We start from the raw sequence: 17,235 nt of genomic DNA, 5'->3' as shown, positions 1-17,235 counted from the left end.
CCATCGTGTGTTCGGTGGATCTTTCATCTTTCCCCTAGCTAGTCGTGGGTAGCAATATTTGCAGTGGGGGCAGTATTATTTATGTAAATTAGTCATTTTGAAATGTTACAATCAGGCCAAAATATTGCAACTAAAACCATTTCTTTCTACCCCCAAAAGATGTTGGCTGTCTAATATCACGCTTGACGAATAGGCAGCCACTGCAGTAAGGTTACCACCGATTATAATTATTTCCACCAATGGTGCGAATTTAACAGAAATATGCAATGCCAAAGTCCAAGAAGAAAACTTTGGCCACTCTCTAGTAATTTCAGATTTTCAAATCATCTGAATTTGCTTTCTTTAATTTGGGTATTCAGAACGAAAGAGTGATTCAGAGAGAAGTCTATAGTTCAATTATGAATACCTTCCTTGACAAATCGCTCATGGTGTCAAGCTAAATTGATTAGCTTGAGCAAGGCAAAACTGCAGCTGGAATGAAGAAAGCACAGCACTGCAATACAACAATTAAAATCATAATGGCTATAGTAATACTGACTCTTCTGAATCTTCATCAATTTAACGTTAATGTCATTTTCAAGTTTAGCTCTGAGCTTTTTCATGATACTTCCACATTATGCAACATTCTTTATTCAGAAGAAACATTTATTCATTTTCAGAGAAATAAAGTTTTCATATTTTGGTCAAGAGGATCTATTCGATTAACAGATTAGATCCACAAGGGTACAAAACATTTTTATTACCTAATGGACAAAATGGACTATAAATCCACACCATTACAGTGATTGACCAAATGCACTGCGGTCTCAAAATACAGAGAACGAGGCTTTGCTAAATCTAAATGAGTTGAATATTAAGTCAATTGTTGATTGGTTGTAAAGTTAATTTTCATGTCCTATCATTATTCATTTGAAAATATGTATAGTTTGCTGTCTCTCTAATGACCTTCCATATTTCCATTGGCAAAAATAACAAATAATCACACAGCGCAGACACCAATACTGTATACTGTTGGTGGCTCCTGAGACTTTTTGGAGACCGATTGGACACACTTCTGTTTTTGCTACCTCCTGACAGCTCTTAAAAATACATGAACAAACACTTCTCTGGGAACACGACATCTACATTACAACAAACAAGTAAAAATGAGTTTTCTTGTCTGCAGATCTGCCAAAAGGAAAAAAATGGGCCAGCAGTTGACAAGGCTCCTTAGAAAACATAACACACAAAGTGTTTGTCCTCCCAGAAAAGGACAATGAACAGACTAAACTATGTTTTATCAATTTTAGGCTAAATGGCCTTGTAAAAACTGTCCAAGTAATTATGGGAAAATGTTACCCTTAAGGATGAAAGATCATGAAAGGGGACGCATTCCTGAAGCCTCTGACTATAACACAAATAAAAACGTAGCTAAAATTAAATTGGCTCACACTTGTATCTAGCATCCCACATTGTGACTCAATAAAATACATAGACGATTCAAATATTATTTTTTATATATAAAAATAAAAACTACAGCGAACACAAGCATTATGGAGGTTGTCATATATACGTATATATCAGAGAAGATGCAAAGACGAGAAGAATTTGCAACTGGCCACCTTAAATACCCGTAACTGGAGATGTTTTGTAAAGAAGAATGTTCACAATACCTTCAACCACAATCCAGACTCTCAGTGGAAGCTACAGGAAGCGTTTGGAGGCGATTATTTCTGCAAAAGGAGAATCTTTCTGTTGGGGTGCCCAAATTCATGCACCTGCCTAATGATTGCACACTTTCTGTAAATCCTATGAACTTCATTTCACTTCTCAAATATCTGTCACGGATCGGAATGGAGCAGGGCGACCAAATGCAGCTTGGACCAGGGTTTATCGGGGGAAAAGTTAGTTGGAAGGGAGGATGAGGGGACAAACCAACAGAACCGGCAAACTAACATAACTTCCTAACCAAACCAACAACAGGACTGACCGACAGACTGGATAACAGAAACGGAACTGACCGACAAAGACGTGAGACAAAAAGACATCAACAGGAAGTGACACGCAGACAGGACTTAAATACAAGACAGGTAATGAGAGGCAGGTGACTGTGATTAGTACATAGACTGAGAGTAGACACAGGAAGGGAGGGGCAAGCACACAGACACTGGCAGAACTAATGACAACCTACACATAATACAACCGGGGACGAGTCGTGACAATATCACTGCGTTTGTCTGCTATATGATATATTTAACTGAAATTGCTGATCCGAACAATCAATGATTTATAAAGGAAAATAATGAAAATGATCAGGGTGCCCAAACTTTTGCACACGACTGTATATATATATATATGTATATACACGTATATTTATATAATTATCCACATCACAGATTGTGTGCCAGGTTCAATTCTCACTCAGTGATGGTGTGAATGTGAGTGTGAATGCTTTGTCTGTCTCTCCCTCCTGTGAATGCCTGGCGACCAGTCCAGGTTATCGCAGCCTATCCCACCCGGTGGGGAGAGACGGAGCTGGGATTGGCTCGATCTACCCTGAAGACTCTTAGGTAAACTGCGAAAAACAACTCTGAATGTTGTCATACATAAAATCCAGTCACAAAATCAGCAGCTCATGACAAAAGAGATGTTTGGGTTTTTTTTTGCTTGGTTTTTTTCAGTGACTTAAAGATGGCACTTTCAAGTGTTATTTGTTTTATTTAATTGTTTCCATCTTTCAAATATGTTCGAAATAATGATATATCATATCCCACCTCCCAGCCAGTCAGATGGGATCGGTTCCAGTTTACCTGTGAACCTAAGAAGGAGAAGAGCTGGAGAAAATGGAAGGTTGAAACAGGAAAATCGGTTTTCAAGAAACTACGTGTAATCCAATGTATACAACTCTACTCACAGTGGTGTTTTGAACGTCTAATTTGTTCATGAATATTACAACGTGCACCATTTGGCTCATGAATATGAAATAGATGGAACGGCAGTCTCCTGCCGTAATCAACAGTCGACACACACAGTCCATCGTCAGCTGCGCTCTGCTGCAACGTTGTCTCTGCTTTATTTAGCCAATCACAGATAGCCTGAGCAGAATGTTGGTGTTAGAACAAATCGTCCATAAAAAAAACGTGTGAATATAACGGCTTTTGTCACCCAGGATAATTTAGTATGACTTGGGCAGTCTCCATCGCCTGCGTTCTCTTTTCTCTCCAGCTCACATCAACACATTTATCCATTGAAAAAACTGCTTTCTGTGTTACAACCACAATTCTCTCTATCTAGACAGAAACACAAACCTAACTGGCATGTTACAAGACAGTGTCAGTAGGGTTACCAACCATCCCTTGAAAAACCAAAACGTTTCGTATTTAGAAATATAAGTCCCGTATTGCACTTTGTCCTGTAATACCGTGAGAATTAAAAACAAGCTAAAACATGTCGATGGAATGAACAACAGTGGCCTTTATATGACACATTCGGACAATGCTTCTTAATTATTTTCTGTTATGCCCCCCTCCGGGAAGAAGAAAATATTTCACCCCCCCGCAACTCTTGTCACTGACTACAAATAGTATGATTCCAGGGGTGGACACATATAGAATAGAAGGCACAACAAAACTTGGGACATAGACACATTTGTTGTCAGCCAAGCAACAACGCCAATGATACATATGTTTTATAAAAAATGATTTTTTTTAACCCTCTGATGAAGGTTTTTACAAGAATGTCAAATGAATGTCAGCATTGTATAAGTCCAATTGATTGACAAGTACGTTCTTCAGTATCTTTTGTCCTCAGCATCCCCTCTTCCACCAGGTTTGTGGAGAGGGTTTTCTCTTTTATAAAGAGTAAGTAGACAGATGTGTGAAACAAATGCTCCACTGAACAAATTAAAGGTGCCTCAAATGTCATGTCTTGCACAGAATTTTACTCTGCAGTAGTCAAAGACAAACCGCTCCTCACAGCAGCAAGATCTCAGAGGAAATATAAATGAAAACAAATAGGCTGTCTTCACATTTTGTGCCTTTGAGCTGTTCATACCTTACACTGTAAGGTAAGGCGTACAGGATGGATGTTCTGCTCATTATTTGTTGTTTTATACTAATTTCTACAGTTTTAAATTAAGCACGAAAGGTTTCGATATCTTATATTACTAATACACAGCCAAGAAATAATCACACGTCACATATATTTTACCATGGGCCGGGATTTCTGCTGCTATTGCTTCCTGTCTAGCTCAAGTTCAATATTTTTCCTACATATCGCTTAGTGTTAAAATGTAAATTCTCATGTGTAGTTTGAAATCAGCATTTATTACTCACAAGCAATGCCTAATTGATGTAATTTATTTCCAAGCTACTGTGGGAATTAGCTATGAAGGCCGACAGGCTTGTATTTGTTACCTGGCAAAAAAATGGTCAGAAGCTAAAGAGGTCAATTAAAATAATTTTACAGCACGGACAAAGCCCAAACTGTTAACAGCAGTGCCAGACTCAATATTGTAATCAACATTAGGAGCCAGATTTTTATACTACACATTGCTTTTAAAAAAAAACAAGGAATCATAAAAGAATCATGATTTCATGATCATACAAATGTATGTACAGTATGTGTGCTTTGTACACATTCATATTCATACATATTTAATCGGCAGACAATTCCTGCTGGGAAGTAGGCAAAGAAGCATACTAGTGGATACAATGGATTAATCAGAACTATTGTTCTGAACAGGCTAGTCATGATCATTTCCAAAAACGTGTAAATAACACAATATAGGTAGGTGTAAATGACAAAGATTAGAGACTCCCCCACCGTTTGTATCGTTATTCCCTGCTTGGATAATTAAAGTCCAAACAGCAGGTGTTATTTAGATGGGCTTTCAAAATTCAACTTAAGCAGTGCATCCACAGAGCCATTACAGTGAAATGCACAATGTTTACTGAGTGTAACAAATGTATGCAGTGCACGAAATAATTAAGACTGGAGGATTTACCACTAGCATTTGACGAGCAGAAGGAATCTGATAAAACGTACAGTGGAACCTTGATTTAATAGACTAGGAACCAATGGACTTTGGATTTAACAGACAGAAAATAGTAGCCACGCAACCAAACCTGAAGAAAAATTACAGATGGACATATTTACATCCATTTTCTATAACATTTGTCTTTCTGTGTCAGAGTACACCTGCACTGGTCACCAGTGAGTCGGACGGCATATACAGGCACACATTTATTCAGATATATTATAGTGTAGCTACAGTATGTACCTGGACATGATTTATTCAGACTAAAACTCAACACCAGCACGTGCAAAAAAAAAATCCCAATTAAAGATTAGTGCTTATTTCCCGCAATACAAACTGCTGTAACGCCACGCTCTTCTTTAAAATACTGATACTGCCATGTTTGGAAAGTGTCAGCAGTTATTAATCCCAACACTAATCCATATTTCAAAGCACATGCTGTTGACTTGCATTTTTAATTTCTGATGATTTAAGGGGAAATAACATTTCATCTAAATTGTCCCATTTTTGTGATGTCAAATCCTTCCGGAAGTACAAACAATTGACGGAACTGTCAACAGTCATGTTTGAGTATGTACAGTATAAAACCAAGAACAAAAAAAAATCTACAAAAGGTGCAAGACCCCCAGCGAATACAAAAGGGCATTACTTACAGGCACGATTTGGTTAGTGCGTAGCCTAATACATCTCACTGCAAAATAAGAGCCAGTTTTCTCTATTATTGATGATACAAGACAAATTGAATTGGATCACAGGAGGATTTATTTCTGGTTTTCTTTGAATTTGAGTGACAAAATCCTCTCGTGGCAAACAACAACGAGGTTCACCAATAATGTATTAGTACATGGCAACAAGGGAACAATATGTTCTAACAGCCTTGTTCAGTCACAGAAAACAGTAGTTGAAAGAAAGCTGTTGTCATAAAAGGTGGCAAACTAAGGAGAGGCAATGCAGATCCACACACTATTGAGGCAATGTTGTCAGCCATAAAGATTCCCTTTTTGTTTCGGCTGTGTTTGACTCGGGGCCAGATACTCAAATACTATTCCTGCCAAATAAGTCTGCATTCAGTGAGCTACAATCTGTGTAAAGCAGTTATATATCAGTTAACATAATTCTCTTAATGTGAGTTAGTTACTCCTTTCTCTGTAGTATGAATGGCCATGTTGTAGTATGGCACTAAATACAAATAGCACAGTCGTTAATGACCTTTTGTTTAAATGAACCTTCTAGAGATATATTGCGTAGTTATGTGAGAACTGGAACACGAATAGGGAAGTGAATCGAGAGGAAGTCAAAAAATAAAAGCAAAAGGAGTGTCATTGAACATTGAGGGGGCAAAAAAGTCTCATCATGACAGTCATCACTTCAGCTATTATCCCAAATTCTCTCAGGGAATATCTCAGTAAGGCAAAGTAAATTTGAGGCTGATAAGCAGACAATGAGATTTGCTAGGGCTTTGAGGAAAAGCCCTTCCAATGACTCGCTTTCACCTCAACTGGGTTCAAACTTGACACATCAAATGAAAAATAAATAGGCTGACTTTGCTGTTGGTTGGCCTTGATTGTGAAGTTTGAACTGCAGCTCTGGTCAAAGAGTTCTGACATATTATATCACATAGTTGTTGGTTTGGTTGCGTTCACTTTCAACACTGTTTTTGATCATTCATTTTTATTATTTGCCTACCAGTTAAACTGCTGACGAAAGATGATTCATCTTCAACCCACATAGTATTTTGACTCATTTCTATCAGCATTGTTCATCAGTCTTGGCCAGGGCATGATATACTTTTGGTAATTTGATGTGGGAAACATTGGCTTCTGATTTGAATGGTCAAGTCTTGGCCGAGGCATTATATACTCTTGGTATTTTGATATGGGACACATTGGCTTCTGATTTTAATTGTCTTTCAACATTTCACCACTCTCTCGTTGAATACCTAGTTAATTACTACCTGTCTACCTGTTGATAATTTTTACCCAGCAGTCTTCATTCACCCTGTCAAGTTCCCTTTTGTTCCCCAGCCAGTCGGCTCCCCACCTGCCAGCTGTCTCTTGTTGTGTGCAAACTTTCCGCATAGTTCTGGTGTTTACTTCTTTCACTGTCAGATCTTCCGTTAGCCTGGGATTTGTATCATGCAGACGGATTTGAGGATTAGTGGGGTAACTTTTTGTTCACAACTGATATGGGCTGTTCAGTCCCTGTACGACCGAGTGTCAGGGTTTGGTCCACATTGCCGGCGGCAAGTCGATTTAATTTCCAGTGGATGTTGGACTCTGTCAAGGTTGCCCTTTGTCATCGACTGGTCATACGCTTTGGTGACAGAATCTCTAGGCACAACCAAGGCATTGAAGAGGCCTGGTTTGGTGACCACAGTATTAAACTTTGCAGATGATGTGGTACTACTGACTTCATCAAGCTGGTATCTTCATCTCTCACTGGAGCGGGCCAAATGTGAAGCAGTCGCGATTGGGAATCCACACTTCCACATCTGAGACCTGAGAAAGGGTGAAGTGCCATCTGCAAGATCGGCATAAGATATTGCCTCAAATGAGCAGTTTGAATATCTTGAGGTCTTGTTCACGAGAGAGGGAAGAATGAAGTGGGAGATTAGCAGGCTGATCAGTATCTGCAGTGATGAGGTCTCTCCATTGGTCTGTCGTGGTGAAGAAAGAGCTGAGCCAAAAGGCAAAGCTCTTGATTTACTCGCCAATGTACAATCCTTTCCTTACAGGTTGTGAGTCTTGACCGAAGAAACAAGAGTGCAGATACACATGGGCAACATGAGTTGCCTCTGCAGAGTATCTGGGCTCCCTTAGAGATAAAGTGAGAAATCTGGTCCTCTGGGAGCCATTGCTCCTCCACATCAAGAAGAGCCAGTTTATCTAGCTCGGGCACCTTGTTAGGATGCTTCTGAACACCGACCTCGTGAGGTGTTCAGGGCAGGGCCCACTGGGAGGAGACACAGGGTACGACCTGGGACACACCCGAGAGACTATATCTTCCAGATGGCCTGGGAACGCCTTATAACGGCTGGGAAGAGGGATTTTTGGGGTTTCCTGCGTTATGCTGCTGCTCTCTTGACCTGACCCTGGGTTAATGGATGGATGGATGGATGGATGGATGGATGGATGGATGGATGGATGGATGGATGGATGGATGGATGGATGGATGGATGGATGGATGGATGGATGGATGGATGGATGGATGGATGGATGGATGGATGGATGGATGGACGGACGGATGGATGGACGGATTCTTCAAACTGCCATATTTGGTGTCATGAAGATGGTACATTTTTCAATCTAACAATTGGGTTATGAAGTGCCAGATAGCAACTGAAACCAAAGTTCTTATTTAATGGAGGAGGGGAGATTCACGCTGCACTAGAAATTACGCCATGAAGCACAGTTTCCTATAAAAATCAGGAAAAACCGAAGGGGTGAAAAATAATTCAATGCTACAGCTACAGCTTCTTAAATTGCAATGAAAGGAAAGTTGTCAACTCTGTGGCACACGAACGCACATACACACAATGTACACTTGTAAACATTCATTTCTAAAGGTAGTTTCCCTTATATAATTTTCTTCTCAGTTTTTACATGTGTCTTCAGAGACAACAACAAATCTTACTTCAATTAAATGTAATTGCATAAATGTAACATGTTTCTGCCCATCACTGTTCATCATATATTCGTCCGTGACTATTGGTGAAGAGAGACTACTAAGTACAATTGATGTCTGCAGTTAACCTAATAGACATGTTTGTGAAATAAAAGTGGAAGCTGGGGAAAAGCCACTCAAAGTAGTCGAGAAAAACATCCAAACTCCACACAGGAAGGCTGGAGTTAAATCCTGAACTTCTGAACTGTGAGGCTAACGTATTCGCAATTAGTCATAATTTGAATTTTGCCACTCATATGCATAATATATACGTACATAAGTCAAGATGAGCCTGCGACCTATTTTAAGTGTGACGTCAATGCTGTTTGTAAATTGGATGAAATACCCGTTAAAAGGCAAAAGGCTTGCAAAATGCTTGGATTTGAATTTGTGGCCATTTCAACATAGGTTGCTGTAATCAACTCGGGAAAAATCACGACAACGTAAAGACTTGCACAGTATGAGGGAGGAAGATATAAATATAATATATATATATATATATATATATATATATATATATATATATATATATATATATATATATAATATATATATATAATATATATTTAAAAAATAGACCAGCCCCCAAAGAAATATTTTCCAACTATGTGGTGACGGTGCATGACTGCACAGCTATACAGCAGGCAATCTGAGAGGAACAGAGAAGCGTGAACAAAGCCCTTTCCCAACTGCTTTTCAACGTTTATTCTTTAAATACCGGTATACCTTCATGTTGACCTCGCACAACCACGCAGCTGGGGCGTTTAAAACCTTGAAATGTTTTTAGTAGTGTATGTGTGAAAGGAGGTTGACTTTAAAAAGGCATCCTCTATATAATGGGCCAAACACAACACAATTCTTGCCCACAGAACTCTAACAGAGCCAACAAAATGGAGAGAGCCCACAGAGCTGGCACTAATTAATCAGAGAAAAGCTGATTTTCTATCAGCAGTGATGAGAAAATGAAGCTTCAAATTTGCTACATGTTGTATTTTCGACTCCTCTTGTCAAAGATTATGGAATAATTTAATAAAACTAACAGGGGAAATAAACACTTTTGTATCACCTTCATATTTAAATAAGTTGCCTGACTGCTTTCTATGTTTTGAGGCTCTTTACCTACAACTTGTTTTTTGAAACCACATCCAAGTATTCCATCTTAAAATAGTCATGAGAAACCTGATCTCATTTACAATAACACAACAATAAGAATGTCATTTGTAAGAACACATTTAATCCATTTAATGTTGGTGCACAGTAAATCATAATTACATTTCCCCGCATAATTTAAAGACATTTTTCAAATAAAGAACCATGACTCTTAAAATGAAATTGAATAGCAAATTGCATGTTATGTAACCAGTGCCGAAAAGCTAAAAGTATAACAGCAAGACGCAAATATAATACTTTAGATTTTTTTTTTTGTAGCTTGAGTATGTGATTTTTACAGCTGACTCTTATTATTATTATTAGCTATCTATTAGCTTGTATTTTTTTTATCTTTTTATTCTATTTATTCTATTTATTTTTTATTTTATGCACTGATCGGTTGGCACTTTTTAAATTTCGTTGTACATGTGTGACAATGACAATAAAGATCTATTCCATATTCTATTACAAGCATACTGATTATAATTGGCACACAACATTTTTTGTTGTGATTGCATGTTTCAAAGTAGTGTGTGACACACTATACTTGATACTTCAAGTTGTTGACTTGGACTTGAGCCTTACAGCTCAAAGTTGTATGAAATTTGCCAAGGACTCAATATGAGACATTTGAATGTGCTGAAAAGAGACAAATGGCAGTGTACCTAAAAGCTTGAGCGTAGCTTTCCAATTACAGGGCCTTACGAGTGGTGAGAAAGAGAGATAAAACATTTAGAGGGCTTCAGTCAAAACAGTGAATGTGTCATCATGACATTAACAGTGTCACTCTCCATAAGACGCACTGGTTTGTAAATGAAGAGTCAAGGGAACTTCCTTCTTTAGTCATCACCACATCAACATTAGTTGACTGACGCTTTCGAATGACACAGAGCAGGATTCGCTGAATAATCCTCTTTCTGGTGTACAAAGGCACAACTTAATATGCAAGATTGGATTCTAAATCTCTCTTGGCTGCAATATATTGGATTTAGGGTATTTCTTACCCAAGCAGTCCAAGACATTCAAATTGGAATGTCTCTCGACCTGACACAAACACATGTTGTTTGGAGACTCGGGTGGAAAGGTTCAGGGAACTGTCGATCAAAGATGAGCTGGCTTCAAGTCAAGCTAATCTCAAACTGCATCCGATTCACTTATCTATGTCACCCAGACATTCTTAGTCTACTTCGTCATACACAATTTCATCATCATCATCTTTTTTATAACTTAAAACAAACATGCCTGGAAGCACTGGGTGCCTTTCCACTTTATCTAGACAGTGCCGCAGACATAAATTATCACCGCTCCCATCACCAATTTTAATGTCACAGGAAAAAAAAAAATGCAGAAGGCCAATATGATAATAACAAGTGATGAAACAAAACGGTGCGCCGTATTAGAATGCAAAAGCGACAAAAATGCTGACACTCACCATCAATTACAAGATGCGGCGGGGCTATTAGAAAATGAAATTTTGGTTGTTGACAGGTTGAAATGTACACTTCAACCCAATTACTCCATCAACAAATGGGATAGATGTTTTTTTTCTCCAACACGTTAATGCAAAGTCCTTTAAATACATTGCTTTTTTTTAAACACACAATTGATGTACAGGAAAAATAGTAGTTCAAGAATTCTGGTAGTGATGCACCAGACACGTTCAGATATGAATTACCCTTGAAAACAGCTTGCCAAAAGAGGAGAAAGCTACAGTGCAGGGACCATTTGGACTGTCTACCACCTCTTAACTGCTTTGAGAGCAAAGAACACTAGGTATACTAAGCCTGGGCTTCTGGTTAGAAGTTAGAACCCAGCTAGCGTGCTACAGCTTTCAGAGGGGTCAGGGAGTGAGGTTGGAGATGTATTTGGCCCAGTGTATGCCCATCACGCGCCTAGGGGTGAGACTTGCTCTTCTTAGCTGTGAGGCACATTTTCTTCGGGAACTACAGAACTTAGCTCATGTAATATCCTCTGCTTTTTTTTCGGCTCTTTCGCCAGAAAGCAGCATCACTTCTGACATCAGTACTCCACTGACAGCCTGCCTTTTTTAAATTCCTCCTCCACCTTCAACACCGTCATCCCACAGAAGTGGTAAAAAAAGAAGAATATTCTTGTGCTGAGTCTATCGCTCGGGAACCGGGTTCTGGACTTCCTGAACAACAACACCGCCTCCTTCATTACCCTCAGCGCTAGCTCCCCCCATGGCTGTGTTCTGAGCCCCCTCCTGTTCACACTACTGACCTATGACTGTTCTGTGAACTTGCAGAGCTTTTTGAATGTCATTGGTTAATTGAACACAGCCACATCCGCATTTATGAGTGAGCGCACATAAAACCCTCATTATTTTAATTGTTTTTGTTTTCCTTCCCCTCTCAAAAAACTTTTTTCCTCCAGTTACGTTGTACGCGTTATTCAACACATGATGGACAAGGTCTTTAAAACTAAAACGCATTTGAATAGGAGTGAACAATAAAAGATGTTTTAAAAACACTTTCAATATATATTCCATACAACAGATTTTCTTATCTAATCTAAAATGCCATAAACAGTCAAAGTGTCACAAGTAATGACTTTTCTGCGCTCTTGTGATTAAAAATCTAAATTAAAGATGTGATTAAAGATTAAAGATGTGTGCCACAAATCTACGTGCTACATTGTCAATCAGCTATGCTTCATGTAAAGCGCATCACTTCAAGGTACGAAAAATTAAAGATCATAATTCACTTTACAGGTTATTTAAGAAGCTCAGGGTAAACACTTCTTTTCTGAGTATCAGTGGTCCTTGAAATTGCTCAGCAATTAGCATCCCACCATGCTTAGTGTAGTGAAATAAAACGTTGGGTGCGGCCTGCTCTCATTATTTTATTTCCTGTGGTTCGAACAAGGAATCTCCGACTTTAATAAAAAGCTGACTCTTGTGGTTGGTGCATGTGCTGCTGCTGCTTCTGCTACAATTTTCAATGTTCAACCTCTAATGTTGGATCTTGAACGACGTGGCTTAGGTGGGTGGCGATGACAGAACAATGCTCGACAGAGACACAATCACTCGGGAATATATAAATAGCGCTTTACTCTGTTGTCGAGTTCACCATGAATGTCTGTGTTTAAAATGGCAGCTTGTCACCAGACATTTTAAGAGCCAACGAAGAACTGAGTCCCATCAAGCCTCAATTAGACAAAGCTTTTTGTCTTTCTCGTCAGCAATTTGTGCAAGGAAAAACGAGAGAAGGAAAAGATACAAAATGAGCCGCTGTTCACTGAGGTGAGCCAGTGGTTGACTACATGCGTGCCATGCATGAAGAGGTACAGTATATGTTTTGACCAGGATCTTGTTTCCCATGGTGAAAGCATCTGTCAAAGGTGATGTAGCGACTGGGCCTGGCAAGCTTTGCAGCGATTTGGTTCTTTAGCAGGTGAAGGTAAATGCCAAAAGCTACAATTGCTTTCAATTTGATCGAATTTCTTCAGTTGTGCTGACAAACCCAAATCCACACTATACGACGGGTCGCTCACCGCTTCAATACACATGAGAAAAATGTCCATCATGATAGTATTGAGCAGTGCTTTTCCCAGCAGGATGTTGACTTTCTAACCCAGATGGCTCAACGTGACGAAAGCCATAACATTAACGAAAACAACACAAATCTAGGGGTTCCAACACAACAGGTCAATCAAATAATTCACCTAAAAGACCACCATTATATCATTTGTTACTTTTTTCTAGGTTACCTTAGAGAAAATATTATGAATTATGGCTCTCAATCTTATCAGAGATAGTACAAAACAATCGGCCGATGTCCCACCTGTTCAACGAATCAATGTAGATGATAACAAATAACAAACAATCAATCATACACTCTGTGTGGTACATTTATTTTACAATATGTGTTTAATAATGTGATTATCTTTTCCCCCTCTCAAATACACTGAATAAGGAAGCCAAGTGTATGATTAATGAAACAGATGCCTAACACTCCTTAATTTCTAAAAAAAAAAAAAGTTTTCAATAATACCATTATTATGTTCCTTTGATTTTCCTGTCAAATGCTTTACAGAAAAATAGTAAATTTTTATTTTGTGGGCTCAGTGTCTACCAACTCAAAGGTTGTGGGTTTGATCATCAACCCTGGTGACCATGTCAAAGTGTACCTGAGCAAGACATTCAACCCTTATTTGCTTAGTGAGCCCTGGGAGCGCCTTACATGACAGCAGCCCCACACTGGTGTATGAATGTGTTCATGAATGGGTGAATGTGAGTGAGGCGTTGTAAAGCGCTTTGGATACCATACGGCATATAGATAAAGCGTTATATAAATGCAGTCCATTTACCACTGGATATTAAGATGTCAATTATACATATTTGCATGATGGAATAATGAATATATAGGTATATTTTTGTGGCTGAATGTTCTGACTGCTGTTTTGTGCTTTGGAATGGTCAAATGGTTGCCGGAGCAACATCGACTAATCGAAGAATATGATGGGTACCTGGCATTTGCACGAGCAAATGGTACACAGCCAGGCGATGCAAAATACAAAAGCCCCTGTTTCCCCTGATGCTGTGCCATCAGTGCGTCAATGATCTTAATTTCCCTCCATGGTGGCATCATTGAGGGAATGTTAATGTGATTGGCTGCATGAGGCCCCAAAAGATATTTGATTACTGTACATGAGATAGCAGCAACATAAAAATACGTCATCATGCCACACAAGAAGGCCATTAATTATTGTTTTTCATTTGATTGTTTCATATTTATGGTGCCAAATTGTTTTTATACACATTTAGGATTTCCGAGAAGCTGTTTTATTGTGTCAAAGTGTTCCGTATGTGGAATGCATATTGTTCGCTGTAATGAAATAAAAGGATGTGAATTTTGTGTCCACTCGAGGACAAAGTCATGCAGGTTTATTGTGAGATGCTTATTCCTAATGCAGCTCCTTCACACCAAACTACAAACAATAATTTTTAAACATTTTTAGCGTCCACAATGCTGATAAATTGTTTCTATTCAGATTCTAATTTTATTTGAATATTGGCTAAACAACCTGGATATTTCACAAATCCGTTGTGTGTCACAGTGTTAAGTATGAGACAGGAGCTTTATTTCTGCTTGAGTTGCACCACCCCATAGGGAGAGGGCATGCAGGGAGAAAACAGGACACATAGGGGGGCATAGACATACTGTACAAACAGGCATTTGCCTGTGTAGATTCAGTGAAAATAAACCTCAAGCTTAAGCTTTTACGAGATGTCTCACACACACACACACTCCTGTTCCAGAACCCCTCCACGTCTGGCCCATTCCCTGCGCTCTTTTTGTGCTGCAAACGTGTATGCTGAGAATACCTGAACAGAATTTGAATTACCATATGACGTACGTCTCTTCGAGCAGTGATGTCCTGCTGGCAACAGGGAGTCTCACACATCAGTACAGCCTCCAGCAAGCGCTCAAACCAGCAATTTGTTGCATAGCCCCGCTTCCACACCGATCCTATCTACATTTATCCACAGTGAAGATAATCTATCGTTCCGAATGGGATGCATTCACATACGCACACACAAATGGATGCGGCAGATATAAAAAGCACACAGGGGTGAAAATGGACGTAGCAAGGCATTTAAAAAAAAAAAAAAAAAAAAGTATAATACCATTCATTCCGTGCAAATGAAGTGCCCCGTTTTCCGCATTGCAACCGGTCAATGTGAGCTATATGACACGATCTCTGCAGATCACACCGGACGTGGGCTGAATCTGAGTGAATGCAATCAAGTACTTACGCATTTTATCGAGTGAATACAAACTGGCAGCGTTGAAGGAAAAATCATCAGGGCCCTGGTCCCCGTTTTGGAAGATTTGCGGTGCGAGCGAGGCGCAAATTTCCATATGAGGAGAGCTTTTTTGGGGAGGCTGCTCCAGTCCGAGTCTCCCTCTCGATCACAAGTCAGAATGCTCGCCTGCGAAAAATGCCAAACATTGAAAAAAAGAGTTGCGCGGATCTGCGATGCACGCCACCCGTTCCCATGGATAGTGATGAGCCAGTCTGTGGAGCGCCGGCACCAGCACTGTTAGCGGGACCACGACCTGAAGATATTCCGATCTGGACCGAGACTGGGAAGATCCTGTAGAGTTTCTGATTATGCTGGGGGGGATCGAGTCTGTGATGGCGCCCCCTTACCAAAATCAGTCAAAGCCAAAATTGACTCCCACCGACAGGTTCCTCGGTGGGAAAAAAAAACGACAAGCATACAAGCGCAACCCTCCACGCGCAAACAAAAACAGGACTCTTTAGGTTTTGGCCGTTTTCCTCCAATCACCCTCCACTTTGGTTCATATAAACGAGACAGTTAACTCTTGAAGGCATTGATGGGAGCAAAGCAGGAGGAGGAGGAGGGGGGGGGGGGTCAGAACACCTATTGGATACAATTAAAGATCCTATATATTGAGCATCACACGTCTGGGACAGGATGAATAGGCTGCCGTCTACGCTGCTTCAAAAATTACACAGCATGTTGTCAAACTATATTTTCAATCAAACAAAATGTTGCGAGTCCCCTGCATGGCGCTATCCTCACCGCCCAAAGCAATTCGATGTATTGATCGTATAAGCCCAGCTATTAGTAATAATTCCGCAGGTACGAAGTGGCGGCAGCAGCATCCGTGCGGTGCAAGCGAAGCAGCTTAGACCACCGACTTCCCCCACCTCCTGCACACTTGGGGAGCGTGCATGTGCGCGCGACCATGTGCTCAGCTTTTGTACGCGTACGGGAAAAATCGTGTGAGTCGCTCAAGCAAACTGGAAGTGTGCGTCTCGCCAAGGGACCATTTTAACTTGGACCACTTTGCCTGCGCGTCCATCTGCCCGTTTAAATCACACAGCGGTCGTCAATTATCAGGGATCAATGGCATTAACGCATCAAGCCGATATGCGCACACGCGTGTGTGCGTGAGCGCGCGCGAGCACGCGTATACGATTGAGTACTTGATGAGGGATGGTTGCCACCTACAGGCGTTTTAGTCTAAAAATCAGGCATCTAAAATGTCATCCATGCATTCAGCATGTTGGACAGAGTGTTACTTTAAAAATGTATTCTAATAGGCTCGGTTAGTTATGATGTAAAATGTAGCTAATATCGTAAACCTAGTGCCACAATTACAGTCATGTAATTAAATTGATTCATTATAATTACTTTTGGATTACGCCAATACTAAATCCAATAAAAGACAATAAAAAAATTCTAATACGACATATATTCTTTGTCTGGTCTCTTCTGTGTTCTTCATGATTTATATTTATGGTTTTGAAATCCGGTAGGAAGACTGAATGGCTGGAATTCTAAACCAAAGCAAAAGCACTATGAGGCAGGCATGCTGCAGAGGTAGACAGACGGTTTGAAAAAGAAAAAA

General features: G+C 39.8%; 1 protein-coding gene across 2 annotated transcripts in view; it reads right to left on the bottom strand.

The window, feature by feature from the left end:
- Positions 1-16,539, bottom strand: part of lrrc4cb (leucine rich repeat containing 4C, genome duplicate b) — a 40,293-nt gene extending 23,754 nt beyond the window's left edge. Inside the window, exons 1-2 of one of the 2 annotated variants that reach the window (XM_037247572.1) lie at positions 15,889-16,539; positions 15,609-15,785 (exon numbers count right to left, since the gene is read on the bottom strand). The gene's annotated coding sequence lies outside the window, so the exon portion shown is untranslated. Of the gene's footprint in view, positions 1-15,608 lie in introns of both variants that reach the window. The other variant, XM_037247571.1, reaches the window with a different exon arrangement.
- Between the last annotated feature and the right edge of the window lie 696 nt (positions 16,540-17,235).

This window comes from Syngnathus acus, chromosome 3, assembly GCF_901709675.1.
Source record: "Syngnathus acus chromosome 3, fSynAcu1.2, whole genome shotgun sequence".
NCBI classification, from domain to species: domain Eukaryota; kingdom Metazoa; phylum Chordata; class Actinopteri; order Syngnathiformes; family Syngnathidae; genus Syngnathus; species Syngnathus acus.
This window is presented reverse-complemented; position numbering and strand designations above follow the sequence as displayed.